The following is a 24,386-nucleotide window of genomic DNA, read 5'->3' as shown; positions in this document are numbered from 1 at the left end:
GACTAAAAACACAGGTTTTCCTCACCTTTCTGTGAGAAAATCTTCTGGAATCTGCAGAGAGCGCCACATATTTCCTACCACACAGCATTCCCCCAAGTCTACTGATAAAAATGGTACCTCACATTTGTGGGTGAGCCGTGAGACCTTGACACAAAAGGCCTTAAAGTGTTACCTGGGGAGATCAGCAATAGTAGAGGCAGGATTTGGGTCTGTGGGCCACCATCCATGGAGAACTACTAACCACAGACATGTTTTAAGTGTAGACAACCAGAAGATTCCAGGGTAGTGTGCCTTGCATGAATCCTAGGAGGTTTTATTACCCATAATGCCTTGCAAACCTCAAACTTTACCTCAAATAACGCATTTTCCTTACATTCCTGTGATGGAATCTGCAGGAATCCACAAAATTCCTACCAGCCAGTATTGCCTCACTTGTGTCGATAACAACGCTTCACTTCTTGTGTGGTTGAGACTAGTGCCTGTGACAGGAAGGGCTCAAACCGAGGTCAATGGGAGTCATAAATCAGTGCAGTTAACATACTAAATATTTATGATTTAGAGGCAGTGGCATTGAGGTCACATAAAATCCTTTCAGTAGGCATGTTAACCCACTGATCCACTGCTGGTGAGGAGATCACACATATATTTTTAAGATTGGAACTGGTGAAATTCAAATTAGTCCTACAATTTTGCTTTAACCCACTATGGTGCTTCACTCATATTTTAACCTGTTACACGGGAGATGATTTGTTTTTCTCATGTTTTTCCTCAATTTATTTTAGTCCATATCACTTTTTAAGTTTGCCCCCTCTTTAGGTCTGACTTTTTACAGAACAGCTGTAAAGCCAACCCATTGCTTGCAACATACATAGAGTGTACTTTAGGTCCGCCCTTCCAACCATTGGCTTCATTCAACAAGCCTGTTTCACTCATTGGAACTTGAGGGTTTTTCAATCACGTCTTGGCTCAGCATAGTGGAGTATTGGCTGTTTGAGTATATTCTTCCACTTGAGTGCTTGCACTGAAGTAGCAAGAGGGAATACTTTACAATTATAGCCCTCTCTGCTTGCTTCTGCTGGCTCCCTCCCCTGTGCCTAACTCTAAATGCTAATGCTAGATGCATTAGTACAATAAAGCCAGACCTATTGGATTTGCCAATGCTTGATATATCTGTGGACATTCCTTTCAACTTCTTGTCCTTCTTTCCACATATTTATCCATTTACTTATCATGTTATTTTTGCACTTCTTTCTTTGTCCTTTTTTTGGTCTTTCCTCTGTGACAGATTTTTTTCTAACTCTGTACCCTCTGGTCTCACACAGATGTTTGTCTAATTAGTTAAATGGAAGCACAACACAACTACCACACCCAGAATGCATCAGGATACCAGACAAAACGCCAGGTCTGGAAACTGCGATTATAATGACTTGGAGGAAGGTGGACACTCTGCCTTGACCAGTAGTTGAAGTAGATTTAAAAAGTATGGGAAAGTAATTATTAGTGCAATAGGGGGGAGGTCAGTGAGTGTGGAAGCATGGGAGCATGGACAAAGAAATGACTAAAAGATCAAATTATTCTGTATTTATTTTTGAATGCACATAAAATATAATACACACCGTAAATAAAAAATAAAATCCTGGTTGGAGCAGTGGGGCATTGGAGCATGTGCATCTATAGTGCTAGAAGGCCCCATCCTGCGACTAAATGCATTGTTAATATTTAGCCTAATATTGTATAATTGTATAATACACAGTATAAGGTAGGGTGCAATAAAATGTGCAAAGAAGTTTAGGGCCAAATGTACAAACAGTTGGTCACAAAATACTGGTTGCAAATGATGACTACTATGTTTGCAACCACTAAAGATTTTTAAGGCCCGACCTGTATAATAAGAGGTTGGTTCTTAAAAATCTGAATCGTAGTGGATTGCAATATAACCATGCATATTCATGAGGAAGGACACAAATTGCAACTCACCTGGATTGGAGGCCATCACAATGATGGTGGCCTGGTGAGATCAGCAGACCACCATGTCTGTGATTGCTTTTAAGTACAGCTTTTATTTAAATGCCCGTTTTCCTTAAAGGGAACTGGGCTGTGTTAACCAACGGAAAAGTTTATTTGCTTTTTTTTAAAGTTTACATAGGAGTTTTCAGTGGTCGCCTGGACTTAATCTTCAGTAAACATTTTTTTTAAATTCATAAAGGGGAAGAGGTCTCTAGGGGACTACCGCCTACTTTGAGATCTCAGTAACTTTTATTTTTTTTTGCAACTAGATTTTGGGTACAAAACACTGATATATAGCATACATATTCTCCATTTGGTAAAGACACCAACAGAACTCCCCATCGACATTCCTAATCAAAACCCATTCACAAACCCATTTTAAGAGTCAGAAAAAACGTTTGCAACTCATAAAATGGAATAAGCATATCTGCAAAAGCATGTTAACGGTTGCAAATGCAGAATTGTTACATTTGCAACTGTATGAATGCCCCTTAGAGTTCAAGATAAAACAAATGCTTTCAAAATATTTATATTTAGTAATATGCAATTAGACTGTACCCAGAGCAACCTTTTTCATAAGTTTCCATTAGCAAGACACATTCCAGAACTCAGCTGGTAACACCCATACATTACCTCTCAGAAAGAATACATCTTTATTTCCAGGAAGCCTCAAATGGGTCAGTCAATAAAGGTAATATACAAGCTCCAAAGCAGGCTTTAGGCTTGAGGATTAACTAATTGCACACATTTACATTTCTTACAGGGAGTAGGCACCCTGGAGAAAAAGTTGTGTTACCTCTCTTGCTCTCCGCCCCTCCTTCGGCTTAACAGCTCAAGAGACTTCAAACTTCCCTTTTCAGCAAGGGCACATCAAGCTTAGCATTAGCAATTCAGGATGATTTTTTTGTCTTACAAAAACTATGGAAACAGTTTTTGTAAAATGTTAAAAAAGATTATAAATGTCATTCCCAATATACCCCATTCGACACCATCCATTGACTGAGTACAAATAAACTCAAGTGTTGTGTTCTAGATGGTTAGTGGAACATTTAATGTCCCAAGCTGAGCTGTTGGTCACGTCTTAATGCTTTAGTCCAATAGCAATTGTGATTTTTCAGGCCAAGATTGGTGTACAATGAGACTTTTTCCAATTTGTTTTACTGTGGAAAAGATATATTCAGTTTGAGTAATTTTTTTAACTAACCATCACCTTGGCTTTACTTTAATGTATGATGAGACAAGGCAACAAAGTGAGTCCCTCTCCGAGTGGCTGATTTATCAGAAGTCCATTTAAGAGGCAGAGTTAACCCCCGTCTTGTATGCACAAACAACTTCGGGGAAACCCCCAAACTTCCAAGACTAAAACATTAAACTAACTTTTCAATTGATATGCTACTAAACTCTGGAACACCCTACCTGAAAACGTTTGGCACAGATCAGCATTGTGTTAAGATGGGTGTCTGTGCACATTACTGAAATTAATATGAGCGGTGCCACATCATTTCTGTATTTCTGCTCTCAGATTCATGGTGTATATGTCTAGCGTTTCGTGATTATGGCTTGGTAATAGTCAATAGAGCAATGACTAGAACAAGGAAATGGACAAAGGTTATTTTATTACTTATTGGTAACTACATTATTCTTTCATTTCACAGCGCAATGGCTCATTCAGAGGTACCTTTTGGAAGATATTCTGCAGAAAATCCTACCCACCTTGTTGCAACTAAGTACCCACCATTAAAATACCTGACCTGCTATGTATTTATGGTCTTTTTTAAGCTTTTGTATTTGTAAGTCTCTTTAGTACAACAGTTTTTCCTTGCGTGCTTTTATGGCTTTTATTGGCTGATTAAAGAATCTTTGACTGACTGACTACTTAATAATAAATGTATCTCTGATTTCTGTTTTTAACTGATTTTGACATGTGAATAGAAAGAAAATCATTTGCTTCCCTACATCTGTATATTTACAAAAACAAAAAAAACAGACACAACAAAAATGTTGTCTCCTTTGGCCTGAATGTCCTAGATGCTATCCTAGTGAATGCGCTTTCCAAGTGAAGCTTAGAAATGACGTATGTGCATATGCGCTAGTATTAAATCTCTTTTACTCCATGTGAGTGTATTCTTTTATTACATATGGCTACTCACGCACTAAACTGCTACAAATGTCGAAGTGTGACTGTTCATTTCTGAAATAAATAAATATTACCAACATTGTTTTCAATTGTATTTTTTTCACCAACAGGAAAAGAAATATGGATAAATACAATTAAGTAGAGAAAACGGTGGCTATATAGATATGGAAATGTTAAAAAAAAAGCATACATAAACCCTAGGATCCCTAAAAATATTGCAAAAATGAATCAAATGAAAGCACCTGTGGTAGGCCATTGATGCTTTAGTGTCACAACTTTCAAATCGCTGCTTTTACAAGCTCTAGACCAGGGATACTCAAAGTATGGCCCGGGGGCTGTTTGTGGCCCTCCTGGCCTTTACATGCGCACCCCTGGGCTGCTCTTTACTTGGCCTGGCACTGATGTTTAGAAAAATATTAAATGGGCAAGTATTTATTTCTATATTAACTGCAGTAAAAGGAAAATAAGCAAAGATGATGTCCAGCGCCAGTTACCTTTAGGAACACTTTCTTTTTTAAAGATATTGTGCAAAAAACAATACAAATATGATAAAGACTGTTCAAAAAAAGTGTATTTCATTAACATGCGGAGGCGTCTGGCTTTAGTGCATCAGATTATATCACTGCATTGAAAGGCATCTATTTAAAGTGATAGTTCTCAAGCATGAACTTAGAAACATTCAGGCTTTCCCTGTTGTGCTAACAGTATCATTAATTAAAAAAAGAGGCACAGCAGTTGTCATGTGCTTCCTCTTTGTTTTCTATGTTATTAGTGTACATGGAACGTCATTATTGTTTGTTAGTTCAAACACCCTACACTCCTACATTTCAAGGTGCTCTCATATGTGACAATGAGGAAAAAGGAGGAGATCTTAAATTATACAATTGCCCTGGCTCACACAACTTTCTCTAGTGGGAAAGCAGGGATTCATCCCAGACTTTCTGGGTTCACATTATGCAATTCAGCCACTAGATGGGTATTTCTTACCCTCTTTTGTTGTACAACAAAAGTTAACGCGTTGTCTTTAATTATTGCCGTATGAGATTAGAGCATGGGTGGCTTGCAAAAGGCTCTCCTCGTTTTAGGTATGAGGATCAAAAAGAACTTCCAGCTGAGCCAGACCCAGGGATCTCAATGCCATGGCAAGATTCATTGTGCCAGAGTGATTGCAAAGAAGTAGATCTCAGCAAGGTGAGCCGTGTTATGCAATAAGTTGGCCTAAACTTATTAATGTAGAATCCCATACTATGTTGGTGTGAAGGAACCAGTTAAGTTTCCCCAAAACAGTCTGCCAATAATGAGCAATAGAAGGACAGGCAACAAAAATGTGCATGGCTTCCACCTGATCTGCCTAGCATCAAAAGCATCAGGCGCCCTATCTGAGATTCATAATATGTAGACCTAAGGAGTATAATAAAAATCATTGATACATTTGAACTGATGGGCTTTAACTCTTGAGACATTTAAAACACTGTGTGCCAGCATATTTGTGCAACTCATGTCATTGAGCGTTACCTCCACACCAAGATGACCGCTCCACTTATCTGCCCCAAGTTGAAAAAGGTCAACACGCTGTCCCACCTCAATCATTTTATAGGCCAAGCGAATGCCCTTCCTAAGTGGACCTCACATCAAAAATTCCAAAAAGCTTTTATGAGAGTAATGTATATCTTCGGTCTTTAAGCTCCTAGGAATATGCAAAAGCTGTAGATAGAGAAATAACCTAGGACATGGAAGGGAGAACCTTGGGCAAAGAAATTCCTATGAAAGAAGGGTGTCACCCTCATGAAAATGACCCAGCGTAAGAAGCCTAGAGCCCTCCCAGCACTCCCAAAAACTCCCATGAGCCTGTCAAGGAAAATTGGGATTGTAACCCAGATAAGTATATGCATTGTAGAGAGTAATGCCCGGCCGGCGCTTTTGCAGATATGTCAAGACAGAATGAAAAACCCTCAGCATCTTAAAGCGGGCCCTTTTAAAGTAAAGTATTGATAGTACCACCGTGAGGAATTATGGCCACACCCCATGTTAAACATTATGGAAAAATATGTCCCAAATCCCACGGTTCACTGCTCCAAGACCCTGGTTAAATGCACCATAAATGTGGCTTGATAATGCACCTGTAAGTCTAGTAGGGGGAGATCTCCTTTCTCCCAAGGAATCTGGAGGAGCTGTATATTGGATCTGGGCTTTTTATACATTTTTGCCAAGAAGCCTCAATCTGACAAAAAAGGTTTTAGAAAGGTAGCTAGGTAAACTTCAAAATCGATATAGATATCATGGGATTTTGATGAGGTTATACCTTCCAGTTAAACCTATAGGTAATCTATTCCACTTGTCAAAGATCTCTTCCGTCCTCGTGAAGACTTAATTGAAGTTACACTAGATTATGTCTTCCATCTTTGATGATAGTTCTACTCCTAAATATGTTACCGAGCTTACCCAGCACCTGTCTGGTGGCAGAGGGAAAGTATTAGCCAAGATATGTGTTTTGTCAAGATTAAGTTTGTACCCTGAGACAGCCCCAATTTCACTTGCCATTGTTTCTTTTGCCTACGGAGAGGCTGCCAGAGCAGTGGTAAAGATAGCAAGATCATCCCCGTAAGCTAGAACTTTAAGCTCAAGTTGACGATTTTGTAGCGGAAGAATATCCCTGGACCTCTTTAAGGCTTGAATATAGGACTCTTTATAGAGTGCAAAAACTGGGGTGAGAGAGGGCACCCCTAGAGGGTGCCCCAGGTAATCGATATAGGATCCTAGGGTTTACCCAAGCAAATAAATCTGGCTTTGAGAGCCTGGAATAATTGCTGAAACCGGGTAATGAACAAATCGCAAAATCCTGATGCTCTCATGATTGCCCCGAGAAAAAATCAGGAACCCCAGTCAAATGCCTTTTCTGCATCAAGCATTATTATGCCGACCGGGTACCCATCAGCTGACCCAACCTCCAAAGCAGTAATAGCCCTATTGACATGTGTGGTGGTATTGCGCCCCAGTATGAACCTGTGCTGGTTCTCGTCTACCAGATCAGATATGATCAATGAGAGTCTATTGGTCACCGACCGGGTATAGATCTTAGAGTCAAGGTTTATCAGTGATATAGGACAATATGAGCCACACAGCAGAGGATCTTTCCCTTTCTTAGGGAAGATAACAATATTAGCCTCTGTCCTAGACCCAGGAACATGTCTCTGTGACCCAAAGGAATTAAAGAGATCACAGAGGACTGGCACTAATACATGCAGGAAGGTAGCATAAAATTCAAGAGGAATTTGGTCTGGGCCGGAGGCATTCCCCACTTGATATTTGAATAACCATGGCCTCAACTTCGGGCAAGGAAATCAGGTCTTCCAACCTGGATAATTGTAGTTCAGTCAATTTCCGATAATGATGTGTCTGAATAAACTTATCAATAGCATCTGTGGAAGGGCAACTGAAAATGAGGTTCTTAGATAGGTGGAAAGTAAGCAAGCTGCAACATTTCTCATATTGGGAGAGGTGTAGTTCACTTCTGGCCTGGAAAGTAAAAACAGATATCGCCAGAAATGTAATTAGAAACTTAAGTGAAGTCGAGACGGATGCCTTATTAAACACCAATTCAGAGCTCTGTAGTGAGGCTCCGAAATATATGAGTAGGCTATATAGTGAGGATATATCTCCTGGGAAAGAGAGTAGAGAGGCCTGGCTAGATAAGATCGAGCTCCCACAATTAACAAATAAGCAAAAAGGACTTCTAGAGGAGGAAATTAGGGAGGATGAGGTCAGGTCCCAAATTAGGAAGATGGCAAGGGGGAAGGCAGCTGGGCCAGATGGCCTCTCAATTGGGATTTATTCTCAACTTCTTGATATCATTGCTCTAACGTTGAAAGTTTTATTTAATGCAATATATTTGGAAGGTAAAACAGTCCCGCAATCCTGGGCTGAGACCACTATAATATTATCAACAAAAAGAAATACAGAGTTCCCCGGTAGCAGTCAGCTAAAGGACTGTCATAGGTCTCTCTCTTGTCGGGTCAAACAGTAAAAAAGTGAGTGTAGTGAACCCTCTCTTGGAATTTTTGGGGTATCTCACACAAGTCGCCGGTTGGACTACACTTGTAATCCCACCCGGTGATTGTTCAGTGTCATCATCGATACCCTGCCCCTGCGCCAGGCTGGCAGTGCAATGCCTGTCGGGCAACAATAATTGTTGCTCTTTGGCGGGGATCTTCTATTCCTTCGCCAAAGGGTGTGTGGATGTAAGGGGACCATGCAAGGAGGTAACAAGTGAATGTGCAAAAGTGAGCGTGGGTGAAATAAAAAGAGTCAGTAGAGTCCAAAAATTAGGATTTTAATGATATGGCTCACTGCTCTATTAAAAAAAACAAGGGGTATCGAGGCAGAACTATCAAGGTAGTAAGCCTCATTCAACCCTTTGGTGAGTGGATGGTCAACATGTTTCTTGCTTATAGAGCAATTCGTCAGGACCAAGGGGTGCTCATATGATTTGCAAGGGCTCCCCCGTGGTCAGGGGGCCCAGTATACGACCTGGTAGGTGTCGTATGGCAGTCCTTTCCTCAGGACCCTTCCCAGGACCGTATGTTATACTACGGAGGCTTCCTCGAGCTGACCGGGTGGGGCCAGGACTTGGTGGAGACCACCTCGGAGTTCCTGGCGTAGGGCGTCTAGTCACCTACCCTTCCCACTGCGGAAAGTGCCGCAGATCAGCCGGTTGAGTAGATGCTATATAGTGAGGATATATCTCCTGGGAAAGAGAGTAGAGAGGCCTGGCTAGATAAGATCGAGCTCCCACAATTAACAAATAAGCAAAAAGGACTTCTAGAGGAGGAAATTAGGGAGGATGAGGTCAGGTCCCAAATTAGGAAGATGGCAAGGGGGAAGGCAGCTGGGCCAGATGGCCTCTCAATTGGGATTTATTCTCAACTTCTTGATATCATTGCTCTAACGTTGAAAGTTTTATTTAATGCAATATATTTGGAAGGTAAAACAGTCCCGCAATCCTGGGCTGAGACCACTATAACCCTAATTTTGAAACCAAAACAAAGACACCTTGGTAGTGGAGTCCTATAGACCAATATCACTTTTAAATTCTGATTATAAGATCTTCTCTGGGATAGTAGCCTCTAGGGTCGCCCAGGTAATCAAGGGAGTTATCCATCAGGACCAAAGAGGTTTTATCCCTGGGAGACAGCTTAATGAGCTTACCCTTTTGATGCTTGGGGTTATAGATTTAGCAGAAGTCCAGAACCTCCCTCTGTCTGTAGTAGCGGTAGACGCCGCAAAGGCGTTCGACCAAGTACATTGGCCTGACCTATGGGAGGCTCTTAAGATTTTTGGGTTTCAACAGAATATCTTTGAGGTTGCGTAAAATTTATATTATTTGCCCAGATCAAGGGTGCTGGTGAATGGTGAGCTGTCTGACAGGTTCGACATTACAAGATGTACTAGACAGGGGTATCCTCTCTCCCCGTTTTTGTTCAATCTTTATATAGAGCTGTTTGCATACCTGATTCGAATTGATCCCCTCATCGTTCCCTTCAAATCGGCTGGGTTAGAGGCGAAGATGGCCTTATTCTTTACACCATTAATCCAGAGGTGGCAACCCCTAACTTAATGGCCTTGGCACAAACTTTCGGTATGGTTTCAGGCTATAAGATTAATAGTGGAAAAACCGTAATTATGGAATGGAATCAGGCAACGCAAAGTGTTGGGGCTAAGGCCCAAATGCGATACCTGGGCATTAAAATAACACAAAAGCTGGAAGACATTTGTAAGGTTATTGGAAAAAAGTTAGTCAGGAGATTGGGAGTCTTTTGGTCAGGTGGGCAGATCTACCTTTAAACATTTATGGATGGGTCAAGCTTATCAAAATGATTGTCCTTCCAAAAAATACTTTTTTAACACATACCATTTGCCTTCCATAAAGATGATATAGGAAAGCTTCAGGGAAAAATTGGTAGTTTTATTTGGTCCTCCAAGGGGACTAGGAAATCAAGGAAGAAGTTGAGAATGAAGTTGGAACAGGGGGGGTTGGCCCTTCCGGACTTGGTGGCTTATTATCATACATTTCAATTCAAGAATGTTCATATGCTGGCTAGCAGGGTGGACAGGTCTCCCCTGGGTCTACTGGGTCTACTCTTCGGGGCAATGCTAAGTGTGAAGCGGCAAAGGCAGAGAAATTTCTTTTTAAGTATGGAGACCCAAAGATTTTCAAGAAAGTCAGATTGAAGACCCTGCAGGGAGCTTTAAGAACCTGGATGTACTTTCAGAAAAAGCTTGGAGTTTTTTATCATTCGTCCCGGGCACCGATTTGGGATTCACCAGGAACTCATAAATGTCTGAGAGATCAACTTAGTTTGCCACTAAAATTCGCGGGGTTACTCCACTGGGGAGATCTTAAAATGTCATCAAGCCTAGTGAGCTGGGAAGCCTTGAATAACTGCACCAGGGGTCAATTAACTAGGTTGAAATATTATCAGCTCTATTCCTGGTAGTAAATACAGACCTGGGCAGATGAGGATGAGGATGCATGGCTGAATCAGGCAATGAGAGTAGGTCCGCTAAAAAAGGAAGTCTCTCTGTGGTACTGGGTCCTGGTGGAGCCCGTAGATAACTCTGTTTCAGACATTTCCAAGTTGTGGGCAGATGACCTTGTGGGTGAAGATCTAAACGAGGTTTGGAATGACTCTTTTGCTATTTTTTGGGCAGTGGTGAAACTTGCCTTGTGCAAGCGTAACCATCTTTTTACTACTTATAGAGTCTACTGGTCTCCATCTAAGCTGTCAAGAGTTACAGGAAACCAGTATATATGCCCAAGATGCTTGTCTCCATCGGCGGACGATATGCACATTTTTATGGTATGTCCAAAGATCTTCTGTTACTGGACTAAGATTTGGAAGTTCCTTGCGGAGGTAACTGGGCAATAAGTCAAGGTAAGCCCTAAACATATATTTTTGGGGCTTTATCAAGATGGCCCAGCACAAATTAAGACAGTGACTTCCAAGTTTATTTTCTATGCAATACTTTTGGCAAGGTGGGAAATTTGCAAGTTATAGAAATCTGGGAGTCCACCTTGCATCTATGACTATTTGCAAAATGTAATCTCTACAAGTCAGTTAGATATCGCCTGTTATCCTAGAAGCCAGGAGAAAGTATGGATGTGGAGTCAGCGATCAAGCAGGTCCAATGATTAAGCCAAATTGCTGGAAGTCTTGGCTCCCTCTGTTTCGGGGTTTCCCATGAAGAGGTTGGAAATGGAAACAGCTGTTTTTCTTGCATGGAATGGCTCCTCACTAGGCACTGGCAATCATTATAAGAATGAGGACAAAAAAAAATTGCATCTGTGGAAACTACCCCATCCTCACTATACAGCTTCTGATAAAACCAATGAAACTCCACCCGAATGAGCTTGTGATCACTCACTTGCTCTTCCTTCTTGTTAATAATTTCCTGAATAATATGAGCCTGTACCTAATCCTAAAAGAAAGTATTCGCCCCATTTCTTTATTATTTTCGAAGGTGGTTAGTAATCTTCCCTGAGGGTGGCATGAGCAATTGCTAACTGATCATACAGTAATATGAACATCCCTCTGTCTTGGCTATTATACTCTGTGCCAAGTGATGTTCCATAGGGAGAAGGGAAGACGGTATGCGAGCCTCAACCTGATCTTGCACCTTTTGCCGATACGAGGAATATTTAAAAGTGTGACCTACAGAAGGCTTTAAGCACATCCCATACCGATAGAATAGAAGTCAAGCCATTATTCTGCTCCCAAAAGAACCTTACCTCCCTGTTCACAGAATGAATAAAATCAAGATGAAGTTTCCTATCAAAGGTCCAGGGGCGAGGGCAGGAGGATTGAGAGAAGCCCTCTAGATGAAGGTAGAGAAACAGTGAATTATGGTCAGAGATCACCCTCAAAATCAGAATAATGCTGATAAGTGGCAACAAAGAGTAACTGATAAGAAACATATTGATCCAAGAAAGTGAATTATGGGGGACCAAATAAAATGTAAACCCAGACTCCCTGTGAGGGCAATGTCGCCAAACATCTACAAGAGCATAAGAAGCTATAACTTTCTCCAAGCCCTCTCTTGAGCACTTTTATCCACCAGGAGTAGTACAGCTAAGAGCAGTAGACCATATCCCTAGACAGGAAAAATCAAGCCAGGGGTAAAGAATAACATTAAAGTCACCACACAGTATCAGAGGTTCAGGCCACTGATGCAACGCAAACAGGAGACCATTAAAAACAAGAGGGTCATCTGCATTAGGCCCACATACTATTCATAATCTAAACTGGATGGTCTCCCTGTTGTTCGCCACAATTAGCCATTGATTCAGACTGTCTTGGGTCAAACTCCAGCTCTTACCTCGCATCAATAGGGCTACTCCCCTCTGGGCAGTGGTGAAGGAAGCAGCACTGAGGGCATGATAACCCAGACCATCTAATAAAGGAATCTGGGTATTAGAAAGGTGAATCTCCGCAAGCAAACAATATGTGGGTGCAGATAACTTCTCTTATTAATTTGCATTTATGGGGCGCTGTAATGCCATTTACCTTCTATGAGAGAATATGTATTTGCTGGTCAGGACTATTAACATGATTACCCATTATCATGATCAATCCAACATCCGATACACCCTGCAAAAAGACATAAAGACACATTCCTTCTATGTGAACTGCTCTCATTATTATGCATACAACTAATTCTTGCCTATGTTTTTGCTTTTTCTCCCCTTCAACACGTACCCAACTTTTGTTCCTCATTCTGATGAAGAGACCTAGACCTGTTTCATGATCCCACCCCTCATTCAAGACCCTGCACCCCCCAACCTGCTATGAGCCCTATCCCCAACGAGTGCCCGAAACCTAGGCCATCTCCCACCCCCAGCTAAAAAATAAATTTGACCCTGCATATAGTCATGGAAATGTAACCCTCCATGAGGGGCCCATTGCCCACAAAATGGAGATAATGAAAGGACAAGTATCCCTTAAATAAATACATTAAGAAAGTCTCGGAGTGTAAAGGCATTTATAGGCGGATTTGTTAGACTTCCAAAGGCGACTTTGCGGGTTGCTGTAAGCTAATTTCCAAGTTTACTGGATGGAGTAAGCCTGGCCAATGCAGAGGATTCTGGGAAACCCTCAGATAAACAATGAGCCTGAGCAACAGAGGCGTGAGTCAAGATGTACAAGGGCGATACGAGTGGGAGGTTCTCGGGTCAATGGGGTAATTGCAAGCACCAGACCAGGAAATGTGGCTCTCCTGCGAAAAACAAGCTTTAGCAGAAATCTTTATGCAACTTCTTGGATGGAATGCAATTTCCAGGCATTGAATGATTTTCTCCTCGCACAAATACACGGTGAGTCACAGGTGTAGTACAGGTTTGCAGACAGGCTCTGACGTGGCGGGTTGTTGTGGTCTGGCTGCATGTTGGTATGTTTCCAATGAGACTCTGCCGCAGGCCAGGCTCAGGGAAGCATATCCTATTGTTACGAGGCTGTACAGCCAGCAGTACGTGTTGTTATCATAAAGTAGCAAACACAGAGAGACGAACGCACCAGGCCCTGAGAAGTGATCCTGACGGGCCTCGCCTGGTCCACCACCAGGACCTGCGAGGCTCTGACAGGCCTCGCACCTGACCATCAGGGTATCCTCTTTGGAGCCACCTCCCACGTGGCCATCATGAACAAAGTCATGGACGCCCCTTAGGCTTAGCCTGGGGAAGTCACAGCTATCCGTGGCTTGCTGCGTGATTCCGGTGCGACCACCCGTGCTATTGCTGATGTGATCTCAGGGGTCAGGACCGGAGGCATCGGGTAGAGAAAGCTGGCAGGGCCCCAAGAAACATGTTTATTAGGTCTCGCCTGTCGATGCGCATGCGCATCGAGCTTGCGAGACTATGGGGGCTTAAACACTCTTCAACCAACTTGCAAGGAATCGTGGCGATTCCTTGCAGTGCCCGTGAAATTTAAGCTCAATGTGCATGCGCATCGAGCTTAAAAGCGCTTGCACATGCCCCCAGCCGCCTGCCTTGCCCACTCTCTCTCTCACAGCCTCCCCCAGCTCCGCCCCCTCACTTCTTGGTTGCACGGCCGCTAGGCCGTGCCTCCCCTACTCTCCTCCCCCCTCCTCCTCCTACTCTCCTCCCCCCTCCTCCTCCTACTCTCCTCCCCTGCCTGCCGTGTCGCACCTCTCCCCGCTCCGCCCCCTCCCCTGCCCGCCGTGTCGCAGAACACAGAAGCTTGTTTAACATTGCTACCCCTAAGCGTATGTCTTCGCAGAGGGACTCACTTTTAATTAGTCAGTCGACTGCTACAAGCATGGGATATCATTATAGCAAACGACAAATGCACAACAGGAAATAATCTTCTAATAATATTAGATCACTAGCTTACATTCCACATCCTGGACAACCAGAGCCGTTCTCAACACTAACCGAGATCCCATCCCTGCCATGCATCCTTACTAGGTGTGCTAGCATACTTCTTAAATATCACTCTAAGATGGCGCCCCCTTCTACAAGCTTCCTCCTCCTTCATCATGGCTGCCACTCACACTCTTAATGAAGCCAGTTGGCTAGCACTTCAGCTCTCGTGTCGCAACGCTGACACTCTTCGCTGCGCATCATTTCCAGGAATAACAGCAGCCGGAACCGGCAATACAGGTTAGGTCCTCCGCCGAGTGGGCGCGAGTTACTGTGAGTACTGACCACTTCATTGCAGCTACCGAGGTAAGACCCACCAATGCTTCAGATATTTAGCAGCGGACATCGCGCTGACTACGGTAATGTTCCCTAAGTTTTAGAGAACTAGCAACATACCTCTTGAGGGCGAGGGCTCCGGCCGTCCTACTTTCTGAAAGACATGGCGCCGGGTTGTTGGGCTTTAGCAGAATGCTAGATCCCCTTTTTGGATCCTGTACCGCCGGAATGCCGACCTACAAGCATATAGACCGGGGTGCGCTGCCTTGGGACGGTATACAGTACGCTCCACCGTTCACAGGTGTATTGCACTGCTAATACTATTACTTAAAGCTGGGTCCACCGCATCTCAGTCTGTTATTTGAATGCATTCATTAACTTGTGGTCCTTTTGCAATACCCTCCCAACGGAAAACCACCCCCCCCCCCCCCTCACCCCTCTCCTCTTTTTAGGACACATGCTGGATGAACGTGTCTACTTGATGACGCCACCAGATGGGGCTAGTCTTGTATAAAACATAGGTGAGTGGCTGCATCTTATACTTATTGTGACAAGCGTCCACCTGCCTGTTTTTCTGATGCTCTTCTGCCACATTACTGTTTTGGTTTTTAATGTGACACATGCTCTGTAATTATATGCCATCACTGCACTGCATTGCTTCAACTATTCCATATCAAATTAGCATTACATTGTTTGGCAAAATTTATGGATACTGCTGACATACTTGGCGATGAGACAATCCTATTAGGATTAGTCATGTTTTAAGTGACTGTTTTGTTTTTATTTTTGTGCTCTTCTATTCTTAGATTGACTACCGCCCCTACGGACACCACACACCACTGGTGCCACCACACTGGTAATATTTAGGTTATTACACCTCATTATCAGCCACGCAGTGTAGATTTCAACTTTTATTTGTACGTCCTGAAGAATTGCCGCCTGATCCTCTAGGGGACAACCTAGGCAAGAACATTCTGGGACTACAAGTCCCAGAATGCAAAGTGACTTTGAGGACTGTGCGCACTGCTGACATTGCACCAGATATCTCAGATATGCTCTCCTTGGTCTAAGGTACACTAATACTGTCTTGCACTCAAGCTGCCTTTGGAGGTAACCGAGCTTCTTATGTGTGCCAGTAATGGACACACTAGGCACATTTCTTTCCTTTGTAACCTTTGTAACCTGGTGCTTTCAAATGTTATTTCTCCAAATGGAAACAACTCGAAACTACAGTATCCAGCATGCACAGACAAGCGGAATGGGTGGTTTATTCGTATATGAAAATCGTTTACTGTAAAGTGAACATATTTTAAACATGTTTTGTAAAGAAGAGCCATGCTACACGTACTTCCAGTCATAATGACGCATTGCATTTATGCAAAACAGACCCATACAACGCACACTTGAAAACCGGCCTACTGTGACTTGCACCATATTAAGTATTAGTAGCTCATCAAGGTGTGTATTTTCTAGCAGCCTGGTTTTAATGGGGGCAATTCAATCCTAAAAGCCCCTGAGGAAAAGGCCTACAGCACCAGATGAGCTGCTTAGACCTGGCAGGAGACACTTTGGGGGCTGTCCTCTTTGCTAACGTGTTTCATTGACCTTCCTGTGTGTTGCTGGTTGGCTGCACCGATCAGGCACCCCACTTTTACCCAGAGTTTAGGGTAGTGTGTTGGCTCTGCAGTAATGTCCTGCATGTTGGACATGTGCACTTATTTATTTCATCATTACCCCTGCAGTCTACTTATTGGCATACATCACCCTGAATGCACGACTTCACGTAAATACACGTGCTGCAGGTCTCGCCTCAGCTCAATTAGACACACTTGGAGCGCTAAAAAGTCTGCCACAGATGCAACCACCCGAAAGAGCAAACCGTTGCTTTCTTTTAACAAGCTACAGAGTTAAAAGAAAATGCACGATCTTCCATGGAGCAGTCATGTATTAAAAGCAACCTTAATTGAAATTAACCGGACAATATTTATTCTAAAATACTATCCCAGTCACAATTGCTGGTCGTGGAGTGTTTGAACGCATGGTTTTATTTCTACCTGTAAGGGTGTAGCTGGGATGTGTGTACATTTCATTGTGTGGCCTTTCTGTGTGGTGCTACAAATCAAGGAGAGTGAGACTGCGCTTCATGGGTGTCACACTGTTGTTTTTAGGTCTCCCACTCACCGCTCTCCCCACTCTCACCGCTCCCCTCTCACCCCTCTCCTCCCTCTCCTCCCTCTCCTCCCTCTCACCCCTCTGCCCACTCTCCCCTTTCACCACTCTCCCCTCTCCCCACTCTCCCCTTTCACCACTCTCACCCCTCTCACCACTCTCCCCTCTACACTCTCACCACTCTCTCTCCCCTCTCACCACTCTCTCTCCCCTCTCACCACTCTCTCCCCTCTCACCACTCTCTCCCCTCTCACCACTCTCTCCCCTCTCACCACTCTCTCTCCCCTCTCACCACTCTTTTTCCCCTCTCACCACTCTCTTCTCTCCTTCCTCTCTCTCCTTACTCTCCCCTCTCCACCCTCTCCCCCCTCTCTCCTCACTCTACCGCACTCACTCTAACGCCCTCACGCCTTCACGCCACCGTCCTCACTCTACCACTCTACCGCCCTCACTCTACCACTATGCCGCCCTCACTCTACCACTATGCCGCCCTCACTCTACCACTCTGCCGCCCTCACTCTACCACCCTCACTCTACCACCCTCACTCTACCACCCTCACTCTACCACCCTCACTCACTCTACCGCCCTCACTCACTCTACCGCCCTCACTCACTCTACCGCCCTCACTCACTCTACCGCCCTCACTCACTCTACCGCCCTCAATCACTCTATCGCCCTCAATCACTCTATCGCCCTCCCTCTATCTATCACCCTCCCTCTATCTATCTATCGCACTCACTCTATCTATTGCATAACCATAGCATCACTCAGCACCACCACAGCATCACTGAACGCCACAGCATCACTTGTCGCCAAAACATCACTCAGCGCCACCACAGCATCAATCTGTGCAACCATTCAACACCTGGTTCAAATACTTTATGTCAATGTTTCAAGCTTTATTACAAATGTCATAAAAAGATGTTACATGTTTTCACTTCTGTTCTTGTTAAAACATTGTGATTTGTCAGATCAATACATGTAAGACAGGGTAAAACAGAACATGTACCTTTACTAATGCTATAGATGTAACATTTGCTAACTTTATAACTATTGGCATTTCTAATAACAAAATTAATACTTTTATATTGTGAAAAACATAAACAAAAATTAAAAAATATTTACATTTTCCACACCAAAAGCTCAAACTTTTCTATTGCGAGACCTATTGCATTTCCAATGCTTGTTTCCTGTGGTATCTGTAGTGTCCGGAGACACGGGGGCAAGGGATGCCTAGGCCGCAAAGTGGGGCCTAACTATAACTGTAAATGAACCACGCAACACTGACTGATAGTTAGGGCCAAAGACCACGAGCGGTCTTCCGGCCGTTTATTTATACCCAGGGGCTACCCCGCCCCTGAGGCGTATGCGTGCGTGTGTGCGTACGTGTGCGGGCCGGGTGGCTCCGTTACTACATCCCTCCAAACTCACAGATCAATAGTCCCGGCCATGAGATGTCTCTGATCAGTTCATAGTCCATGCATAGTCCTTTAGCCTTTGGTTGGGGGTTGGATTGGGTCGCAGGTGATATCTTTGGCTTCGACGACTTTCCAGACCTCCCGTCTCCGCTGAACGCTTAGGATGATGTTGACCATCACTCGAGGTGCTTTCGGGGCTGATGGTGTGGCCCGGCTCGAGTCTCGGTGGAATCAGTCCTTCCTCTTCTCGTGGGGCCGTGGGTGACTCCTCGTGTACTGGCTCCTGGTCTCCGTGCCCTCAGATGCAGAGTCGGCGTTTCCACTTTCACGAGAGACACGCTTGAACCATGACACGTTCCGGGTCACGGCTCGTGTGCCCCTGGATGCGGATACCATGGTGCCGTGTACATTCACGATCTCCCATACTTCCGGTTCAAAGGCTGGGTCGTATTTTGAATGTCGGTGTCTGTTCTTGAGGACCACTTTGTCACCAACTACTAATGACCTGGCTTGGGCCCTTCTGGCCCGGCTGGCTTTGTCGTTTGTGCGCTTCCGTCGTTCTTGGGTGGCTTCGTGGTTTATCTCTGGAGGACACCAGGCAGGTGTAGCTGGCACGCAGTCTCTTGGTACCTTCTTGAATACCAGGTGCGCCGGAGCGCAGCGAGTGGTCGAGTGGGGTGTTTGTCGATATGCGCTGAGGAACTGTGACAGGCACTCTTCTGCGTCCTCCTTTCTCTCCACCCCAATTTGCAGCGCGCGGTTTAGGGTCCGCATAAATCTCTCGACTTCCCCGTTTGCCTGGGGCCATTGCGGAGTGATTTTTCTGTGGTGGATGCCCCGGGCGGCTAGGTATGCTTGGAAGTCTTTCCCCTGAAAGGGAGGGCCATTGTCTGATCTCACTTCTTCTGGCAGGCCTACCATGGCGAATACTTTCTCCAGGGCTTTCTTTACATGATGGAACGCTGTGGAGGGTACGATTTCCACGATGGGAAAACGAGAGTAAGAGTCAATTAGGACGAGGGTATGCCGTCCATCCGGGAAGGATCCGAAGTCTACACTCACTTTCGACCATGGCTCTTGACAGGGGTCCTCGGTGATCACAGGGTGGGGAGCTGGTTCACGGCCTGTGATGGTGCACGAGTGGCAGTTGCCAACTTCTTTCTCTACCGCTGCGTCCATGCCGGGGAACCATACTTTGCTGCGCAGGCGTCCTTTGGTCTTTGACACCCCCTGGTGACCCTGGTGTGCGAGGCGCACGACTTCCCCCTGTAGCCTTGCAGGTACCACGATCGCCGTCCCTCGGAGGATCACACCATGGGGTCCGACACTCAGTTCACTCTGAGCCCTCCAAAGTTGTTGTCTTGCCAGCTGTTCTTGAGGCGTGAGGGCACTGACTCCATCCAGGAAGTGCTTCCAGCTCCTATTTGCCAATGTGGCTTTCACTTTGAGGAGACACTCGTCCTCATCTGTGGCCTTCCCGATGTCTTCCAGCGTCAGGGCCACTGGGCAGGCTTCTTGAGAGATCATTTGGACGTATTCCTCGACGTCTTCTACATCGCTTGTTGTTTGGGCCGCATCGGAGGTGCCGGGGTGCCTTGATAGGAAATCCGCGGGATTGTCGGCTCCAGGCCGGTAGATGACTTCGAAGCGGTATGTTTGGAGTTGGACGGCCCATCTCTCAATCCTGGGTGGGGCGAGCCTGGCTGGTCCCGCAAACAGAGGCAAAAGGGGTTTATGGTCGGATACTACTTTAAACTCGTGTCCAAACAGGTAGAGGTGAAAATGCTGGCACGCCCATTTGATGGCCAGTGCTTCGCGTTCAATTTGGGCATACCGCATCTCCGTCGCGGTCAGTGCTCTTCTAGCGTAGGCTGTCGGCACCCATTCGTGCGCCTCTGTCTCCTGCATGAGGACGGCTCCCAGACCAACGGGACTTGCGTCCACAATGACTTCCGTGCGCCGGTGTGGTCTGAAGTAGGCCATGACCTTGTCGTCGATTAGCGCAGCTTTGATTGCCAAGAAGGCTTCGTCTTCCTTGGCGGTCCACGCCCACGGTTGGCCCGATTTGGTGAGGGTGCGTAGTGGCTCGGAGAGGGATGCCAATCCAGGGATGAAACGGCCACAGTACGTGGCCATTCCCAGGAAGCTTCTGACCTCAGTGGCTGACGTGGGCTTGGGAGCAGTTCGGATGGCTTCCGCTTTCTTCGGATCGACCTGAAGTCCCTCCCTGGAAAAGATATAGCCGAAGAAGTCCACTGGTTCTTTGTAGAAGGAACACTTTTCCCTATGGAGGGTGAGGCCGTGATCGGCGAGGCGTTGCAACGTGGCTCGGAGGTGGACGTGGTGTTCTTCCAAGGTTTTGGAGAAGACAAGGATGTCATCGCTTAGGTTTATGACTCCTGTTAAGCCTGAGAGTGTCTCCCTGATGGCGTTTTGGAAAACTTCAGCCGCCGATGACACCCCAAAGCTCAGCCGCTTGTACCTCCGGAGTCCGACATGGGTGGAGAATGTCGTGATGTTGCGACTGTCCGGGTGAAGCTCAAGCTGGTGATATCCGGCGTTGAGGTCCAGCTTGGAGAACCAGCGAGCGCCGTTGAGATCTGCCACGATGTCGTCCATAGTTGGCGTCAGATGCCTCTCTCTTTTCACTGCTTTGTTCGGAAGACGCATGTCCACACACAGGCGTATAGCGCCTGGCTGCTTCGGCTTTGGGGCGATCACGAGAGGCGATACCCATGGTGTCGGGCCCGACACCTTTTCGATTACCCCCAGCTCTTCGAGTTTGCGCAGTTCTTCCTCCACTTGCGGCCGCAAGTGAAATGGCACTCGTCTGTGTCTGAGGGCAGTGGGTCTAATCGTTGGGTCTACGTGTAGTTTGAACTTCTTTCCTTTTAGGCAGCCGAGTCCTTTGAATAGGGTCGGGAAATCCCGCAGAATGGCTTCCGCGTGCAGTTCATGCACTTGTCGCGCGAAGAATACTAGTTGCAAATCCTCCGCCGTGTGGCAGCTCAGAAGCGTGCCGCGCCTGCCTCCGGTAACATGGAACTTGGTCCTGACTTGTTGATCATTGCAAGCGGCTGTCACCTCGATTACTCCCCTCAGGGGAAGCGGGTCGTCGCTGTCGTAGGTGTATATTTTGGCGTTTGAAGGTGACAGTGGTGGGCGCGGTGACAGTAGCTCGTATTGTGTGCTGTCCATCACATTCACTGACGCCCCGGTATTAATGAGTGCTTGCACGGGAGAGCCAGCGATGGAGATTTTGCACATCGGGGGTGGTCGTCTTCTGGAGCCTTCTCTCCCCACGAAGGAGACGAAGAAAACGTCATCGTCATCGTCATCGACGCGGAATGCCGATCTGGAGGCATCGCTGCATGGGCCCGGATCGTCCAAGGAGAGTTGCCGCACCGCCTGTGCAGGGCCTTTCCCGCTCGAGCTAAGGCGGCGGTTCCCGCCACTGCGACACACTTTCGCGAAGTGGTTCATTTTTCCGCAGTTGGAGCATACTTTCCCTCTCGCGAAACACTTTCCTCCAGCGGGGTGTTCCATACCGCATTTTCCACAGGAGTTCCGGGAAGAGGCTTGTGAGGCCCCCCTCTGGGTTTGTGGCCGGCGCCTAATGGCATCTACATGTTCTTCTTTGATGTGAGGGATCTTCACGGGTGCGCCGGGTCGATCGAGAGCAGCCTGCATTTCATCAGCTCTGGCGTTAGAGAGCTCATGCGAGCGCGCAAGGACGAGGATCTCATCGAGGGAGATACATGGTTGCCTAAGGATGAGGCGTCTGAGTTGCACCGACCGGCACCCTTGGATCAGTTGCGCGTGAATTTCTAGGCGCTGGTCCGGGAGTTCGCAGGCAATAGCTAGTTTCCGTAGTCGGGCATAGAAAGAGTCAATGGGCTCCGTCTCTCCCTGCCTGGCTTGGCGTAGCTTAAACCATTCGTAGTCAGGGTTCACCCTGGGGTCGAAGTAGAGGTTCAACGCACGTACCGCGGCGTCGTAGTCCTGTTCGCCACCCCGATCTGGCAGCGTCTCAAAGAGTTCATATAGCTCATCACCGCCATAACACATGAGCAAAGAGCGCTTGACTTTGCTGTCGGTCTCACGGACGCCGATAAAGTAGTGCTCCAACCTTCCGATCCACAGACGCCATCTTGCTGCAGCCGTGGGAGGATCCGCAAGTTCGCTGAACGGGGGAAGCGGCGCTGCGAGGCCATGCCCGGGGGGGGCCGCGCCAGGAGCGGGACCAGGAGCACCGAGGGGCGGCACCGTGGCTGGAGGGCCAGTAGGAGCAGGTGGCTGGTTCTGAGCAGGGGTCGCGGCAGTGGCACCACCATCGGCCTGCTGCAGGCTCATGGTCGTAGCAGCAGGAGCACGTGGAAGAGCACGAAGAGCGAGGCCAGGACAGGCCTGGATGGTCAGGCACGGTGGGGAGCAGGTCCCACATGGCAGAAGCGGCAGCGCCGGGTATCTGGGTATCCGGTCCGGGTGAAGCGTGCAGAAATAGGCCCCAAGGGATCAGGATGGCCAGGGGCGTGGTGTTGGTGGTCGAGGCAGCAGACGTGGCCTGAAGTGAGCCGGGATTGCAGCCGGAACGAGGGCCGAACACACCCTCCGAGTGAATGGCAGCGTCCGCCCGATGCGTGAGAATACGCAGGGCTCTTCGCACCGGTCGGCAGCCTGATGCGTGAGCTGAATCAGGGCTTACGCGAACCGGTGCGGTGTGCGCATGCGCGAGCCCGAGGCTCCAAGCGCGGCCGCTGAAGACTGGGCGCGAGGGCCGAGGAACACCCCCGAAGCGCCGGCGGCAGACGGAGGAGCGCACACCAAAGCAGCAGGGGGCTGCACGCCGTGCAGGAGGGTGAGCGCGGGCGTGAGCGCTGGGGGGCCGCCGAAGAGCGGGTAGGGTGGCGGGCTGTCGGCTGCGGCCTCGAAGAGGCGCGAGCTCACCAGATGCACCACAGCCTGGTGCAGGTCACACGTGGCGGCACCACCGCCGGGGCTCGGCCGAGCAGGGCCCGGGTGGACACGCGGGCACAGGATGACCGGCACAGCTGCGTGGCGAGGCGCGGGTAACTGAGACCGCCTCGTCGCCAGTGTAGTGTCCGGAGACACGGGGGCAAGGGATGCCTATGCCGCAAAGTGGGGCCTAACTATAACTGTAAATGAACCACGCAACACTGACTGATAGTTAGGGCCAAAGACCACGAGCGGTCTTCCGGCCGTTTATTTATACCCAGGGGCTACCCCGCCCCTGAGGCGTATGCGTGCGTGTGTGCGTACGTGTGCGGGCCCGTTACTACAGTATCCACTGCTCCTCAACTGCTAGCACCTGAGCCGTGACTAGGAGGCTGCTTCGGGATGATGTCAACGGTCAACTCTGTAGTGACATCGTAAAGTCCCGTTGCATGACCCCTCGCTTGTTACATCTTGGATTTTCCCGAATCAACGTCTTTATGAAAGGGAAGAGAGGGCTTTAATGCACGGAAGGATAATCCACCAAGCACTACTTCTGGTGGCGATTATTGAAGGTGAGCTCACAACCAAACCAAAGAGCTAGAATTTGACCTTCGTGTTTGTGCAAACTGCAAACCACTACTTCTCCGAGCTCAAAAAAGATAAGAATTAAACAACCCAACAGCATTTGATTAATGACCATTTGAAGGGTGAAAGGCTGAGACGCATCGGGATTAATAACTGTGACGTGCAGACTGAGATATAGTCAGTGTGTATCCAAATCACTGCGATATTCTATTGCCCTCGTCTGGGTATCTGAAGGTGGAACACACACCACGTCTTAAAGATACTCTCTCAATGACATGTAGAAAAACAAAAAGTGATGGGTGGAATTCTTCAGTTAACCTCAACCACTGGTAATTACTGATTTTGTGTGCCGACTATACCACTTTGGCTCCTTTCTGGTAAAGAATTGGCTTGGTAGTTTAGTCT

The 24,386-nt window shown here is 46.8% G+C and overlaps 1 protein-coding gene across 1 annotated transcript in view; it reads right to left on the bottom strand.

Annotated features, from left to right (window-relative positions):
- SMIM35 (small integral membrane protein 35) overlaps positions 1–24,386 on the bottom strand; it is a 428,495-nt gene that overhangs the window by 391,171 nt on the left and 12,938 nt on the right. The gene's annotated exons all lie outside the window — the stretch shown is intronic.

The sequence above is a fragment of the Lissotriton vulgaris genome, chromosome 2_1, assembly GCF_964263255.1.
Source record: "Lissotriton vulgaris chromosome 2_1, aLisVul1.2, whole genome shotgun sequence".
Lineage (NCBI taxonomy): Eukaryota > Metazoa > Chordata > Amphibia > Caudata > Salamandridae > Lissotriton > Lissotriton vulgaris.
The sequence above is the reverse complement of the archived record's forward strand: the minus strand, read 5'-3'. Positions and strand labels throughout refer to the sequence as shown.